Source organism: Pongo pygmaeus, chromosome 17 (assembly GCF_028885625.2).
Source record: "Pongo pygmaeus isolate AG05252 chromosome 17, NHGRI_mPonPyg2-v2.0_pri, whole genome shotgun sequence".
Classification (NCBI taxonomy): domain Eukaryota; kingdom Metazoa; phylum Chordata; class Mammalia; order Primates; family Hominidae; genus Pongo; species Pongo pygmaeus.
In genome coordinates this window covers 52,115,394-52,133,351 of record NC_072390.2, presented here as the reverse complement: position 1 = coordinate 52,133,351, position 17,958 = coordinate 52,115,394, and the positions used below count along the sequence as shown (strand labels likewise).

At 43.3% G+C, this 17,958-nt stretch overlaps 1 long non-coding RNA gene across 1 annotated transcript; it reads right to left on the bottom strand.

Moving 5' to 3' along the window:
- Positions 1 to 1,965: 1,965 nt before the first annotated feature.
- LOC134738489 (uncharacterized) lies at positions 1,966 to 16,637 on the bottom strand. The gene is made up of 3 exons (XR_010124220.1): positions 16,467 to 16,637; positions 4,436 to 4,737; positions 1,966 to 3,872 (listed from the first exon to the last, which is right to left on the bottom strand). It is a non-coding gene; the product is annotated as an uncharacterized LOC134738489 (long non-coding RNA).
- Positions 16,638 to 17,958: the final 1,321 nt, after the last annotated feature.

The following is a 17,958-nucleotide window of genomic DNA, read 5'->3' as shown; positions in this document are numbered from 1 at the left end:
GTTCAATTTATCCAGAGACTAAACTTCCCTCTTCCTATCACAGTGTGGAGCTGGCTACTGGAGGGGTTCTGAGGAACTAACAACTCAAGCAGACTTTCAACAAATCCTCTTTTTAGCCTACTCCCTTGCTCTCAGTTTCAGGACGCCTGGGACCCCCATCTCTTTGCTGTTGAAGAGAGAAATGAATGGATAAATGAACACTATACTTGAAACAAAAGAGAATCTGGCACTGAAATATGTAGTTCCTGTTCCATGGGCTGTCTGGGGTCAGATGTGAGGGAGAAATTACAGGAATCTTTAGAATCATTAGGAATCATCTATAAAGACAGAGACTGCTGCAGATGGAGCACATTAAGGGACCAAGGTCCAGTGTCTGGAAAAGTGGGGTTTACTGGGGGACCCCTATTAAAAGCATGTTCAAAGTGCCAAAGTGCATCCCATGTATACCTGAGATTGTACTCAAGGACTTCTTCAAGTTCTAAGCCTTCTGTCCTTCTTCAACTCATTCATTCTTGTTGAAGCTGTCACTGCAATAGGGGAAATGAGGAGTCCCTAAAAGTTTCCAGGAATTTTTGCTACTCTGGTGAGAAATTTTATTGTATGTGGTTGCATTTGGTATCTGGGCTCCCAAAACATTTTGTGGGCATTTCAAAACATTTAACACATTGTGTTTCACTGTTTCCAAACCATATGTGACTCTCCTCATAAAGACCATGGCCTCATCAAAGGATTTATCTTTGTTGCTCACGTTGGTAACACAGCATCTGACCATAACTGGTGCTCAGTAAGTATTTATGAAATAAATCAATGACTGACCATTATTGATGCCACCCCAATAAGATTTCAGTATTCAAATACATCTTAATATCCCCGTGTTTCCTGCTATACTTAGGAAGACTAGTGGGAATAATTCCATTTTACAGATTGGAGCCATAAATGTTATGTTAGTTTATTGCTACATAACAAATTGCCCCAAAAAATATCACCTTAAAGCAACACACATATATGATTTATTATTATTTCCAAGTTTCTGTGGGTTGGGAATCTGGACACAGCTTAGCTGGGTCATCTCCTCCAGGGTCTCTCACTGGCTGTATCCAGGTATCCACAGGAGCCAGTCATCTCATGGTTCAAATGAGGGAGGGTCTGCTTCCAAGTTCACAACAGTAGATGTTGGCAGGATTTGGTTCTTCATTGGGCTGTTGGACTAAGGGCCTCAGTTCCCCACTGGCTATCAGCTAGAGGTTATCCTCAGTTTCTTGCCATGTAGATCTCTCCACCATGACAGCTTGATTCATTAAAGCCCCCAAGCCAAGAAGGCAAGAGAAAGAGTGCTGCATGATGAACATCAGAGTCCTTTATAACTGTGATGGTTAATACTGAGTATCAACTTGATTGGATTGAAGGATACAAAGAATTGTTCCTGGATGTGTCTGTGAGGGTGTTGCCAAAGGAGATTAACAGTTGAGTCAGTGAACTGGGAAACCAGACCCACCCTCAATCTGGGTGTACACAATCTAATCAGCTGTCAGCTCGGCCAGAATAAAAGCAGGCAGAAGAACGTGGAAAGGCACACACCCAGGAACAATACTTTGTAGCCTTCAATCAAGTTGATAATATTAACCATCATGATAACCTAACCTCAGAAGTGACAACCCACCACCTTTGTGGTATTCCATTCACTAGAAGCATATTGCTAGGTCCAGCCCATACAGGGCATGAACACTGGGAGGCAGGGACCACTGGAAGCTGTGAGCTGTGTGCAAAGCAACCAAACACAGGGGCAATGAGCGTACCCAAATCCTTCAAGATCACACAGTGGATTTGGGGTCAGAGCCAAGCAGATCTCCACTGTCCTCCCTCCTCCCTCCATCTTGGGCTGTGCTGTGGGGCAGGGCTGGTGGCATGGGCACCAGTAGGTTGGTAAGGAGGGAAGAGGAGTAGTGAAGGAAAGAGGGCACCAATCCATTTACCCAAATTTATTCTGGAACAGAATTTGTTTTTCAAGTTATCAAACAGGCAAAAATAAGAAGTGACTGCCGGTATGGATTTATTACCACTAATGCAAAATCTGTTCCTAATAATGTTTTAAAGTATTTCCATGTAACACATCTGTTCAGTTCAAATTTATAAATGGGGTCTAGAAAGAAGCACAGCACCCATCAGGGAGTGCTGAAGAGCCGTGTTTGTCTGGCACTTTGAGTTTAGGTTTTTCCAGTAGGGAAGGATGTTGCTTGGGCTGATTCTGGTCCAGAAATCATTGCTGGTGGATTCAGCAGCTGACCAATCCCCCCACTCCACTCCCCACTCTGTGGTGCTGCTCACCTGCTCAGCATCCCTATGGTAGAAGAGAAAGAGTTTAGGACACAGCAGAGCAGTACTGGGCCAGGGTAATGGAATGGGGCTCTCAAATCGGAAAGCTGTGTGGGTGTTAATTCAAATGATCCCAAATACTTCCCCTCCTACAGCCATAATGCTCAAGCCTTCCTGCTGTGTGCTCAGTTCCTTCTTCTTGTGGGTTTAGCTCCTCTCCATGCACAAACCAGGCTTGACTTGGGGAGGACAAGGCATCGCCACACCATCTCCACATCTCTATCCAGTGTGTGTGCATGTGTGTTTGTGTGTATGTGTATATGTATACGTATATGTGTCAGGATGGGGGAAAGGGGTGCTGAAAATAGCAACATGTTATTTCTAGGCTCTTTGGAAAGAAATGAAGCAGAATGAGAACAATGAGAGAGAAGTGTGGAAAACTGAGTTAGAAGGGAGGGGAGAGGCAAATGGTGCAGGGAGGAGTAGGGAGCTACACACCTGCTATCTTTTCCTCACTCTTCAAATTAGCCTTTCGCATTTGGGGAAGAACAAAACTGAAGCTCAAGGAGCTGCCGTAGCTTGGCCAAGGTGGCACAGGGGTGGATCCAGAATGCAGCCCTATAGCAGCCTGCTGTGCAGAGCATGGGATTGGTGACATGGCACACAGAGCAGTGCCTATCACCTTGTGACAGGTGGTTGGCAAACTTCTCCTCCTTCCGTCTTACAAATTATACACACACACACACATACACATACACACACACACACACACACACATATATGGATTCTTGTTTCCATTGTTCAAACTATTTTAGATGGCAAATTCTCACTCTAGAGGCCATTCCCAAGAGTGGAATCCTGGAGGGTGTCATAAAATCCTTGTGGGGTAGGTGCAGAGTGCACCCAGCAGCAGGATTCTTTGTGGTGTCTAGGCATATCAGCCTCTTGGCCACAGCACTGTGCCATGAACAGAGGCTCCCTCAGACCAGAAATATGATCTAAGAGTGAGGTCTTCAAAGGACAGAGGGTCCTTGAAGAGGCTTCTTGTTACTGGGGGAGCGAGCTTCCTGGAAAGCTGGCATCTGCTGGTTCTTTATGAGAAACTTAGGCCAGTGTCTGTCCATGTAGGAACTTTAGGTGACGGGGGAGAAGACCAGCTTTACCTGGAGTTGGAAGCTGTCTTTCCAGCTGATATTTCTTATATTCGGAGGAAAGGGACAAATTTCAAGGAGCAGAAGTCAATTGTAACCAGTTATGAAAGAAAGAAAACTGCCTCCCCTAAAAGATGTCCATGTCCTAATCCCCCAAACCTGTGAATATGTTCCCTACATGGTAAGGGGGGATTAAGTTTATTGATGGAAATAATGCTGCTAATCGACTGACCTTAAAATAGAGTGTCCTGGATTATTCAGGTGGGCCCAGCATACTCACATGGGTCTTTAGAAGATGGATGAGTGTGTGTGTCAAGAACATGTGATCTGGGAAAGACTCCACGAACCTTGGATGGCTTTAAAGACAAAGGGGGCTATGATCCAAGAAATCTGGGCTGCCTCCAGGAGCTGAGGAAGGCAAAAGAGAAGAATTTACCCCAAGACCATCTGGAAAGAAGGCCACCCTGCCAACACCCCGATTGTAGCCCAGTGAGACCTAGGTCACATTTCTGACCTCCAGAATTGTAAGATAAAAAAATTTTGTTGTTTTATGCCACTGGGCTTGCAGTCATTTGTGACAGCAGCCATAAGAAACTAACAGGAGGCCAGGCACGATGGCTCACGCCTGTAATCCCAGCACTTTGGGAGACCGAAGCAGATAGATCATTTGAGGTCAGGAGTTCAAGACCAGCCTGGCCAACGTGGTGAAACCCCGTCTTAAAATACAAAAATTAGCCGGGCTTGGTGGTGGGTGCCTGTGATCCCAGCTACTCAGGAGGCTGAGGCAGCAGAATTGCATGAACTAGGGAGGCAGAGGTTGCAGTGAGCTGAGATCGCACCACTACACTCCAGCCTGGGCAACTCCATCTCAAAAAAAGGAAAGAAACTAGAAACTAACAGGAAACAGTGTAGGATTGTCTAAGTCCAGGGGGAAATTCTGTGGAGCCCAGAGAAGTGGCCTAATTCCTCACCTGATGCAGGCTGGGGGGAGTTGAGAATACCTCCAGCCCCTGCAGGACTTGGCAGCCAGGGTCACGGGTGAGAGTCTGAGCAGACTCGTTTCACTTCTAAGTGGTCAAGGGCTGTCAGTGAGACCCCAGACATGGCTAGAGAAGTGCTCAGTCCCCTTCTTGGGAACCTTTGAAGTCATCATTTAAAAGAGAATACAGGAACCACCAGCCAGTGACAGCCATGAAGAGAGCTCTGCTTCTTTGACCTCTTCACAGTCTTTGCTGTTTTGTTTATTTTCCCCATAGTGATTGACAGCTGAAACCTTTAAGGAAAAGGCCTTGTAAATTGTTTCGTGAACAGAAAAGGAAAAAAAACAGAACAAAATACAAAAAACACTTCCCATTTCCCAGTCAGCCAGGACTGCCAGAAACCTAGGTTGGAGAAACAGGTGTTGGCAACAGGGAGAAGCAAAATCCTCATGGATCCCTGAGGCAGACAGGGAGACAGAAAGGCTTCAGAGGCCATGAGAAGGTCATCCACACAGAGCCAGGACCCATATGAGGAAGCAGTGGCTGTGCTCCCAGGGAGGACTACTTGGCTTAGCATGGAGTTGGCACGCAGCAAACATGAGCTGCTCTTATTATTATCACATAATAAGAAGGAATGTCAGATTACCTGTTCGTTAAAAAGAATGCATTACATTGCATTCCTTCATACTCATTAGTTTACCTAACTTTTCCATAACCACGTTGACATGGTAAGACTGGTGGTATTTTCCCCCACCACTTTATAAATGTAAAAATGTCAAAGTGAGACACATTCTCATTTTGAATAAACAGGATGAGGAACTCAATGGTCAACAAGAGACTCCAGGCCAGAGAAGGAGACTCAGCAGGGTATGAAGGCAATGGGCTCAGAGCTTGTGGGAGAAACCCTCTGTGACCTCCAGGACTAGCTGGGGAAACCAAGAGGCTAGAAAGACTGATCCACTGTCTCCAGACCTCAGAGCTGGCCACTGACTTGAATCCAGCTCCCAACTCTCTGCTTAGGCTGAGAACCACCCTGCTCTGAGACTTCCTAACTGCCTTGTCTCCAACTGATTGGGAACAGGGCAGAAAAGGGGATGAACCACTTGGCAGGGCTGTCACCCTCCCAAGGCTCATAGCTGTACCCTGGCAAGTCTTCCAACCACTTCTGCTGTCTAGTTACCAAAGAAAAAAATACTGATTGTAAACATCACTTTAAAAGCATGCCATCCGACAGCCGGCTCAGCTGCAATACATCAGCCTGAATTGTACTCATTTATGGTGAAGCATTTTATATTAATGTTTTCATTGCTTATCACAGACACTGGCTTTAAAGTGCTTAAGCCAGCTGTACTGAGTTATTTATTAGGCTTTTCTTTTTTCCAAGTTGCCTTTTCCTTAAATAAAGTGTTTGTTTTACTTTCATACATTTAAGAATCCCTCTTGTCTCCTGCCCATCAGTTCTGATGGCTTGTGTGCATACACTCTTTGTTTCTCTAGAATTTACACAGTGCCTCTGGAAGTCAGGTGAACTGGAGCCAGCAATGCCCACGGAAGGAAAAGGTATAGTGAGGCAGAGAGTTCAGTCTCTGCAGGACCATCTAGCTTCCCTTCCTCTGTCTTCCTTCATCCTACAAGTCAGATTCTACCTCCACTATAATACTGAAGATCTTCAATGATTGCCCAAAGTCAACTGATTTGACAATTGGGATATAGTCAATGCTGCTAATCATCTCCCCTTCCATGGCTCTCCTCTTGCTATTATGACTAGTCCTGTGTCCCCATCATTAACTCTACCTTCTTCTTCATTCCTAAGTGTGGGTGGCCTAAGGGTCAGGCCTCAGGCCTGTCTCCTTCAGAACTAGCACCCTACATAAAGTGAAGTCCTCTAAATAGCGAGACACCCCCTTTCCTTTACCCACAGGGCTCCCAGAAAGCTGACAGCAAGACAGAAACCTGGACGGTTGGTATCTAGAGAGTCAAACTTTCTAATCTTGTGACTTTAGAGTTGGCTAAGAAAATTCCAGGACCCAATCACTCCACACTGAAGCCCATCAGTCAACAAAGTCTAACAGTAAGCATAGAATTCCAGTCAGCAACGTGGTTCTTCATTCTGAAATACAAAGATAGCCAAGCAACAGCTGACACTTAAGAACTCTAACAAAAAAACAAAAAAAAACAAAACAAAAATTGGAAATAGGGCCTTGTAAGAAACAAAAGTAAAGCAAGAAGAAAAGAAATTCTTAAAAAAAAAACTGTAAATATCTTCAGAAAAAAAAAAAGATAGGTATCCATGCAACAAGAACAGAAAATTATTATAAAATAATTAGAAAAATTTAAAAAAGAATATGTGGGAATTAAATATGGAATACCCATAATACAAAAATAAATAGATTCTAGATGATAAATATAAGCAATCTCTAGAAGATAATCTAATCAATAAATATTATTGGAAGTAGACAAAGGATAACATGATGGAATTCAGGAAAGAAAAATTAAAGCATCTATCAAGCAGGTTCAATAGTCTCTTAAAAGAAATTTTAATGAGAGATCTGAGAGAAAACAAGGGAGGCAATTACAAAGAAGAAATTCCAAAAAGATTTCCAGAACTGAAGGGCATGAAGTTCCAGATTTAAAGAGTCCATCAAAAGATCAAACATAATGAATGAATAAAAGAGGCAAACGTAGATATATCACTGTGAAATTTCAACACACCAGGGATAAAGAGTAGAAATAAATACTTTCAGAGAAAGGTAAAAAAGAGATCATGTAACAAGAGTAGAAGTCAAGGAGGCATGAGACTTCTGAGTAGGAACACTGGAAGCTAGAACACAATGGAGCAATGCCTTTAGAGTCCTGTGGAAAAAGCACCTTCATCTTCAAGTTCTATATCTAGCCAAATGGTAAATGAAATGTGAAGAGCAAATAAAGACATATTCAGATACGCAAGGGTTTTAAATTTTTACCCTCATGCATGTTTTTATGAGAACTGGAAAAGGCTCTTTACCAAAGCAAGAGAGCAAAGCAAAGAGGATATGACATCCAGGAATGAGGTGATCCGAGGAGCTCGGGGAGACCAAGGCAGCAGGCCCAGAGACAGCCAGTCCAAATCAAATAGGCAGGAGGTTGGGGCCCAAGGAAAAGTGTTTCCAAGAAAAAAACAAACAAACAAACAAAAAAAAACACTGTTCAGTCACCGAGTGGGTTTGACTCTGTTAGGAGATCTTGGTACCTCTGCTAGAGATTTTGGGAAAGAATCGGTGATAGGTACATAGAAAACTAGGCAAATTATTAAATTGGACAATTATTAGCTCATGGAAAAACCAACAGTTGTTTAAAAAGGAAAATCATATTTGTATTCTTTGTGAATATTTTTATAGATATAAATATGAAAATCCTAAAAATTCACTAAGCAGAAAATAGCAATATAACTGTTAGGAGGATGAAGGAAAGAAAAGGAATGGTATGTCAGCTAAAAAACAGAAAGCCTAAATTCCTGTGGATAGAAGGTAAAAAATATAGCCTATAGATGTAATAATATCATATTATTTAGAAGTGTGAAGTTAAATGCCAGCAAGAATTGTTCAAAATTTGAAAATGGTGTTTCTAAGGAGTAAGACCCAGGAGTAAGGAAGGGTGAGCCAGAAAACAGCTAGGTTTTTTTTTTCCTAAGTCTTGTCAAAAATTTGAATTTTGTAATTATGTACATATGCTAGTTTGACAACTAAAAGTTTAATTCAGGTATACAAACTATAAAATACATGTATAGCTATATATTATAGAAACGGCAAGAGTCCAGGATAAGCAGATGTTTAATGAGGAGCAAAAGAAATACAGCCCCTGCCCTCTGGGAACTTCTCTCTAAACATGGCATGCCATCTCTTATCTCTGCATCCTGCACATACCTTTAGCTGACTACTTGTCTGCCTGGAATATGCTAACTCATCTATTAAGTCTCCTTTCACACCCTCTTTACTCTCCCAGGCAATCAGGCCTTTCCTGGGTCCTACTGCCTTTTGTGCAAACAACCAATGCAGCAATTGCATCATTGTATTTGCAGGACATGTTTATTTGCAGGACTCTCAGCTAGCTCATAAGTTCCTAAAATTCAAGGACTTCATTTTACCCTGAGTGTGTCCCTAGTAATGAACACAGTGTCTGATTCTATGTCAATACCCAGTAAGTGCTTGTCAAATTAATACATGCATGGATACATGCATGGGTGCATATCTGGATGGATGAAAGGATGGATACATGGACGGAGAATGGAGGATCAGGCTGTTTCCTTGTTACCACCCAAAAAAGAACATTAGTTGATTAAATGAACAAAGAAGACTGAGAGAGCTGGAAATATCCAGGAAATTGATTGTACCATCCTCCCTAGGCCAGGCATACATACGCCTATATAGTGCTTGTGGTTCACTGCCTCATTGAAGATTCAGTGAACCACCAGTTCACTGAGTTGAATGGTTCGCTGCCTCACTGAAGCCTCAGTGAACCACTGGCACCTCACTATTGCTACCAACTACATTATTGCTTCCAACATACTTGGGCCCCAAGGTGGCCCAAAACAATGTGCATGACACAAAAAGAGGGCAGGAAGGAAGGAAGTGTCATGGAAACGGGAGGCAGGGGGCCCTAATGACACGCCTTGATGGCAATGCCACCTGTCTCTACTTGTGACTTTCAGCAGAAAGATCAAATGCCTCTTGGGTGCTGCCAGATATTGCTCTCAGCTAAAAGTGCCCATGAAGGAAGAAGCCAGGGCACCTCCAGTAATGACAGCCACGTCTAGTACTAGGGGCTGTCTGAGCTGGTGGAGCTCTTCTCAGGCCCATCCTGTGTGTGCTATCAACATTGCTTATGCTAATAATTTGAATATTTCCACAAAGATCCCCAAGCAAGCAGATGACAAGATGTAGAGGATCATGTGCGCAATGCCCCTTCCAGCCCCTGCCCCATCCAGCACACCCATTTCCTAAATTGGAGGGTAGGGGAGGAGAAGACTTGATCATCTGAGTCTGAAGAGGAGAGGACATTACCAAAGACAGAGAGAGCTTCTAATGCCTGACCAATGCCACTTCATCCCCACCAAAAAAAATCTTAAGCAATTGAAAGTTAAAGTGAATTTCTCACCCATCCATCCAATCCAGAATGGTAGCTGGTCAGCGCTGTAGCATGATTTAAGGGATCTGAAAAAAAAACCACACTGCCCCCAAAATATCTCCCTGGCCTGAAATTCATTTCACTTCATAACCATGCCTGAAACTCCACCAATTAGAAATTCATTTACAAGCCCCTCTTGTAAAATGTGCAACAGTGATTAGCTTTATTTGATTCTGCTCCAGAATCTAAAATTAGGACCAATGGCTGGGCCTAATAAAGAAAAATTGATGGGCTTTAGTTTGACTGAAAAAGCCTCTTTTGTCAGTTCTTGCTCTTCAGCAATGGGACCGACAACTCCCATGAATGACACATAAACTATTACTTAAGACAAAATCTTCTCCTTCTGGACAGGTCAAAAGGCTTAGAAAAGTTCTTTGAGGTAGATTAAAATGGGCTTCCTGATGCTCTCAGCAGTTTGCCCTAGTTCTGCCCTTAGCAACACAAAGAGAGTCTAATCACTTGCGTCTTGTCAAATATTCTAAGCCAGGCTTCCTCTCCCTTGGAGTTTCTGTGGCCCTTTCTCCGTTTCTAACAGCTGGGCAATATGCGTGCATTGATTTGGTTAAATAAGACATGGCTTCAAGGCTCTGTTCCCCCACCAGCAAATGGCCTTTCATAAGGTAGAAGTTTTACGGTGTGTGTGATATGCGATAATAACCTTGTTTTCTCTGCTTCTCACTGACTAAGCACTCTGGAACCTACAAGAGCATGTAGGACTGGAAGCATCACGTGGGTGTTGTAGGCATCAAGCTTTGAGCAAGGAAGTCAAATCAGAGAGAAGAGCTCAAGAAGATACCAACACCTGGGCTGGCTGGCTTTGATAAGACTTTCACCAGAGTTCAGGAGACACTGAGGGTGCACCCTGATGTCATGCCAGAGGCTGTTTGTTCTGTATTTCTCCATGAAATTTCAGCTCCTGCAGGCTCATGATCTGGCCTTCTGTCCTAAATCAATCCCTCATTAATTGACACTTTGAGCAAGTTTCTTAATTCCCATGATTCTGTTTCTTTATCCACTACATGAAGACTTTTCTATCTAGTTGTCTGGTGGAGTTTTATGAGAATTCCATGAGATGATGAATGTGAGAATGCTTTAAGGGTCTATATATAGCAAAGTGCTGGCAATGGCCAATGGTGGAGATCATGGTTGACTTCTGGCTTGTGGGGATGGCCCAGGTTCACAGCTGGGAATTATAGCCAGAAGGAGCACCAGCATGCTGCAATGAAGCACATTTCTAGTTCAGGCAGAATCCAAAAGCCAAGTATTTAGAAGCATTACCATCAAATTTATGGCCTTTTATACGTTTCTGCAGCCATACAATATCCGACAAAATTTTCTGCATGGTTGTATCTTTTTTCTAGATTTGCTGAGGTATAATTGACATATAAAGTTGTATATATATATTAATATATCTGTGTGTATATATATAGAACACATATATATAAATTACATATATACACTGTATATATATACAAATTACATATATATACAGTGTATATATACAATTTTGTCTCTCTATATATAATTTTTATTCATCTCTCTAGACAATTTTTATCTGTCTATATATATTTCAGGTGTACAATGTGTTGATTTGATACATTGTGAGATGATTGCCACCATCAAGCGAATTAACATATCCATCACCTCACATAGTTACCACACATAAGTGGGATCATATAGTGTTTGTCTTTGTGTATTTGGTTTATTTCACTTGGTGTAATGTCCTTCAGGTTATTTTTTCTGACATGTTGCATGTTGCATGGATGATGTGGGTTGGTCAACCTACAGTATGTCTGGTTGCATAGAGGTACCTCATTGGCCAAAGGAGTATACAGGGAACACCTTGAGCTACGAGTGGAAACATCTGTTTGGGTTATTCACCAGTTCAATCCTAGAGCAAATCTTCACTTGTACAGATATATAGAAGTCGAGGATGGAAGGGAATGTGGAGCTTCTCGTAAGGGAGGTAGAATCAGAAAACTCAAGATAAAACATGATTAGATCTGTGAGTAGACTTTCCAAGGTAGCCTCAACTTAGATGTATCTATTTGATCACCTAATTCCTGGGGCAAATCAAGAACAGATGGTCAGAAGGCCTAGGTTCCTGCTCTTCTGTTAAATGTCGGTACAATTAGGAGGGTCTCCAGGCTTCACTGTAATTAAGGGAGCAGTACTGGGTGATCTTTTTCTATACCTTCCATTTTATCCTTGCACTCATTCCCCTCAACTCCCAAACATGGGTAACTTCTGCACGTCCTTCGAGACTTAACCTTAACTTTGCTTTCTCAGGGAGGTCTTCCTATTTTCTTTAAATCCCCTGCCAGACAGACACAGCACTTCTACCCTCTTTTCCATATTCTCCCTGAATACTCTGTGACCACCATATCTTTTTGTGTGCCTGGCACAGAGTGGGTATGTAATAAATTAAATTTTTTTAAAAGAGAGAGAACTCTTAGTAAAGGAGAAATCACCAGCCCTCTAAGAATGCAAATGGAAACTAAGGAAGTGCCCACTGCCATAAGGAAAAGTTTTAACTGCTGTATAAACTGCAAATAACCACAAAATCTTAGCAGCAAAGCATCTTCCATCAGGCAGTGCATATGATCAATAGAATGCACAAGTTCCAAGCCTAGACCTCAAAGACCTTGTAACTTCCTGTTTTGCCACCTTTAAAACCCTGAGACAGCCGTGTCAATAAGCCCAAGCTGGCCTGCTAGAAATTGAGAGCCCCTGTGGAGAAGAACCAAGGCACCCCAGCTGACAGTCAGCCAATTCCTGCCCAAGAGCCTGTCAACTTCCAGACACATAAGTGAGACCACACTAGATCATCAAACCACCAGCCAACTCACCAGCTTCCCAGATACACTTTCAAAAGCCCTGTAAGTGACTTCCTGAACCAGTCCAGAAGAGATAAGCTGCCCATTTAAACCACCAAACTAGATAAGTGGTTGTTGTTTTAAGCCACAACATTTTATGGCCATTTGTTATACAGCAAACGCTAACTGATACAACCTTCCCTCCTCCCCTTTTTGTTTAACTTAGAAGATCCAATTCTTGCTAAGTGGCACTGGAAGCAAAGAGCAGAAGGCTCCTGGAGCCCTAATGTAATGTAATGAATACAGCTGCCTTTGGAGTGGGGGATAACCCATGTCCTGATCCCCGTAGTAAAAGCATGCATGTGAACCACAGGGACCATGATCAGTCATTCAGTCAGAGTAGAAAACAGCTAATACCACTTTTTAGTGCTTAATCTGTGCCAGACACTCTTCTAAGAAGAATCTTTATATCTATTATCTCATGTAATTTTACAACACCCCATGAAATGAGACCATTTTTATTTCCACTTTCCAGCTGAGAAAGCTGAGGCACAGTGATCCTAAGTAATTCTCTCTAGGAAGTGGTGAAGCTGGAATTTGAACGGAGACAGGCCAACTCTAGAGTCATTTCTCCTACTCAGAATGCTAATCGGCTGAGTAAGGATAACTGGGGCCCCAAAGGGGACCTCCAAAGAGTGAAAAGGGGATGTGAACTTGTGACTAGGCCTGGGGCCCATGAGATTTTATAGGGACAAAGTGATTCTTACATAGGACATGGTAGAAATGGGAAATGCTTCAGGACCCAGTCACTCTGGAGAAGCTTTAGGGAAACAGTGGCCTAGCACATGAGAGTGTGTGAGTGAGAACCCAAGCACAGGAAACACAGCAATAGCTGCTGGTACAGGGACTTGCACCCACAAGGGCATGATCAGGGTGCCAGGCAGGAGCCCACAGACAACACAGGCCCTGTGGACCAGAATGCAGCAAAGACACCCCTCCCCCACCACCAAGTAGCAGTGTCATAAACAGAGGGGGCTTTCAGTTTCTTCTCCCTCTGCTTTTGGGGGAATGCAAATGGGGGAAACAAAATGAGAAGCTGGACTTCCTGACAATAAAAGCAGTTGAGGTCTTAAGTGATTGATCAGGAAAATAAAGTCAAAATGGTCATATTTACACCCAAAGCAGGTGAAGTGGTCTTAGTGGCTTCATAAGTATTTCTTGAATAGAATTGCACAGTTTATAAAGTGCTTTCAAATACTTTGTTTCCTTCTCACAACCACCCTGCAAGGTGAGTGGAACAAGTGTTATTGGCTCTGCTTCTCAGTTGGTGGAACTGCAGCTTGGGAGAAGTGCCTTGCCCAGGGTGACAGAACCAGTGGGAGCAGAGCCAGGATGCCAATGCGGGGCTTCAGCCTCCAGATCTGCAATTCCCATCCTTGGGCCATGGCTTCTCTCCATGCATGTGGTAATTCATCTAACAATCAAAGAGAAGTCATAACTCAGGACAGGAATCCAAGGGAATGGACATTGGTGACTCATTATCAAAAGAGGGGTCCCAGACTGTTAGAGGAGCTCAGAGAAAGTCACTGTATCCCAAGGTAATGGGCAATGGCTTCAAGGAAGAAGTGGGGGCTGGGGTTTGATTTAATTCATTCAAGCAACTCTTCATTCCCCAGATAAATTGTTCTTTGAAAAGTTGCCGATGAATTCAATCCAGTCATTTTTTAGCAACAAGTTGCTTGGGGCTGATCTGCAAAATAGTTGGCTACCTGATGTAATCCATTTTACCAAAACTGTTTTCTGTGTTAAACAAATCATGGTGATTATTTTTGTGCTTGCTTTTTTGTTAGCTTAAAAGCAGAGGCTGTTTCTCGGGCAGCAGTCGTAGCTCTCAACCCTCAACACTTGCCCATTCTGGGCCAAGTCCCAGCTGCTCCTGCAGCAGCGTTGACGGCAAATACAACTTTCTGTTGCTTCGTGTTGAGCAACTGGAAAAAGACGGAAGCAAGAAGAGGACCTTGGCATCAGACGTCAGCACGCTGGAAATGGGTTTTTACTGGGGACGGAAAGAGAGAAATTGCTGAAATGGAAGAAATTATCATTTCTAGAGTCATCTCTGAATAACAAATTGCGGAGGCCTAAATATCCACAAATTATTCTATCTGAGTTTATCTTGTTGCGACAGATCTGCATGCTGTAATCAATCACGCTGCGTATCCATAAAACAGCTTGATAGTACACATGTATTCTCCTCAAAATAAAGTTGTAACATTTACACATAATAACTTACTGGGCTGCAGGCTTTGCCTGACGTATGCTCAGTATCATCTGATGTTTTATTGGATCCCACACAAACTTTTGCCTAATACAGTCGTTTCTACAGAGAAAAGTTAATTGAAAGTCTTGACTATAATAAAGAAAAATTTTTTAAAAGACAAGGAATTGCGACAACTACTCTGGGGGCTGCAGAGAGGCCAAGGCGGGTGGAGCATTGTCAGAGAAGGACAAGGGTGGATTCGAAGACCCCCACTTGCTGGCTGTTGGCTCTGGAACAGGACAGTTCAGCTGTCCAGATCTCAGCTGCCTCATCTGTGAAATATTTGGCATTACCAAATGCTAAGGTGTAAATCATACAGAGAAAGTGAGACAGGTGGAAGAGGATGGAGAGATCACGGGAAGGGGTTCCTGGGCAGGAAATAGGCATAATTAGCCAGTGTGACACACACACAGAAGACCACTTTGTCTGATTCAATGTGGGTTTGGGTAGTGGTAAAAGAGTTTGAAGAGGAGCTTAGAGCTATTTCTGAGGACTGTCATTATCAGTTACAGCTGTACTCTGTTCATTTCTCTCACCACACTAAAATCTGTATAAAAGTTATTTATTTGTTGACTTATTTATTATCTGTATCTCCCCAACTCAGACTCTCAGATCCATGAGGCAGAGACGTGGCTATCTTGTGCACTGTGGTGTCTGCAGTCCTTAGCACGTACTAGGTACTCACCAAATAATTGACAAAGGAATGAAAAATAAATGAATGAATGACTAAATCAGGCCAGGAATGCACCAGCTCCAGTTCTTGCACAGAGCTGCCACAGAGGTGCTACATTGACAGCCCCTCTGGCTAACGTCCTGTGCTCTCCCTCTCCCCCACCTCCATCTAAACTTCCCATCTGATGCCACGCTCCCAGCAATATAACCAACCTAAAAGCAAGGACCAGTGGGCATGCTGCCCTTTGTGGACAACAAAGAGTCCCTCTGCTGTCTACCCCAATCTGAGGAGACATGAGATGTGGAAGCTGATTTGGGGACACACTTTCAGAAACCACAGAAACTAGCAAGTGCCATATAAATAAGTAACTCTCTTTATGTTGTAGAAGTTCCAGTGGATTGGGTGACATGCAGGACTATGCATCAGGATCATTCTCAGAACATGAATATCACCTACGGAGCTTTGTCACCTTTCCACCCTGGCTCTGCTCTTGGAAGTCCTGGTTGAGTAGGCTTGCGCTGGGGCCTGGACACCTATCATTCCTAAAGTTTCTAAAGTTTCACAGACGATTTTGATATGCTCTAAAGATTGACAACAGCAGGACCAGACAATGGCTTAGGTCCCTTCTTTCCTGCTTCCATTGTAAGTGTAGTTTTATCCAAGACTGATTGAGTTTTCTTTGAGGGAAAGAAAAAGGAGGAATGAATATTCATTGAAACCAATGAATATTTGAGGGAGGAGAAAGAAGAGGAGTGAATATTCATACAGTTTTCTTAAAACTCAATCCAGTCTCAGATAAAACAAGTGACTCAATTAGAGAAAGTTTAATATCTGGCCTTCTAGTTTAATAAAAATTAAGGTAGAGTTTTCATTGTCCAGTGAGCATGCCACGCTCATTTCCCACTCCTGTCTTTGGTTTGTAGAATTCTTCAACGACCACCATTGTCCTTTCCTTCCTCCACAATCTATCCAAATCACACCCACTTATTTGGGGAAATGATGAGATATGGCTAATCATGTAAAAATCAGCTAACAATTGGGTAAAGAACTTACCTCCACCTTGTCTTGCTGAGAGCTTTGAAATTTGCATTGGGATAGCCCACTCCTATCCACTCATTGAACGGACATGTTGACTCAGCTCTATCAGGAGTTCTGTCATGTTTGACACAGCTCTATCAGGAGCTGTGCTAGGTGCTGGGTTCAGAACAGTGAAAACACTGATATGGGAACATGATTCTTGCTTCATGCTTCAGCATCATTGCTTAAGAGCAATCTGCTGTTTGCAGCTTGGTGCTTTGGGAAATCTGTAGTGTTGACAGCTTCCAAAGGTTTAAGAAGACATAACTCTCATGAAGAATCACAGATGTTATCCTGAGGATAATCCGTTCAATCATCAAAGGTTTTATTCTTATACTCTGTGACAAGTAAAAGGCTAAGATTTCATGTGACTCCCTTTAGGTGGGGCTACTCTGCCCCAGCAAAATCCACAAATAAGCAAGTTGAGTTTAACTATAAACTTGGGGACTTTTGCCTTGGAAATGGATCTGGTACCTTGGCTCTTCTGTCCAGGCCAGCTAGACCTTGCTGAAGTTGGGCTGCTGGTCTTCACAAGCCTGTGCGTTTGGTTGCCATGGCTGTAAGGTGGGGAAGGAGACCCAGGAGCATGCTGGATGCAGGAAGAAGCAGCAAATCAGGCTGGTGAATCCATGCTGCTGAGATAATCAGGGATATTAGGGGCAGAACTCTTCCCTTCTTCTCAAGCCAGTCCTTATTCCTTACACAAAGCAGCTGGAAATGGTTTGCATTGTGCTGAGCCAGGCTAGGTGACTGAGTTACAAACGCAGACTCAGGGATGAGGACTTTTCCCATGACAGCCTGCACTTATTCTCAGCCACGAGGACCCTGGGTTTGCTCCCACCCTTCTCAGCTCAGGCCATCCTGTCTCTCTAGAATGGTTTGAGCAGCTCCAGGATGGCCCCTGGAGCTGGAAAACATCCCAGATCGGAAGGGATTAATCACTGTGTGACGTTCAGCATCTTCACTCCCCAATTCCTGTTGCCAGCAAGTCTCTGCTTTCCCTGCCAGGTCCTCTGCTATACTCAGGGTACATAAAACCCCCAATCTACCACACTGCACACACCCTTTCCTTTTAGTTAACCCAAAGTCAGGCTAGGACTTTCAAAAAGAGCTCTTATTAGGAAACCCTGGGAGCACAAAGAAGAGAAATAGATGAGTGCAATAATCCTTCACATTTGTATAGCACTTTGCAGTTTGCAAAGCACTTGCACATTCATTACCTCATTTACCCAGCATGGATTCCTTCCCATAACTTAAGTAAAGCCTAGCTAGAGATTGGCACGGGCTCTTCTAGGAGTTTCCTCCATCCCCGCCTGACTACCATTTCCCCAATCCAACCTTGACATCTGGCAACACCAACAGCCTGAGTAGAGAGTCCTGGTGACCCCTAAAAGTCTGATTCCTGATCCCAGGTCTGACTCAGATATTCTCCTGGCCTACCCAGCCCACCCCTCTCCCAGACATTGTG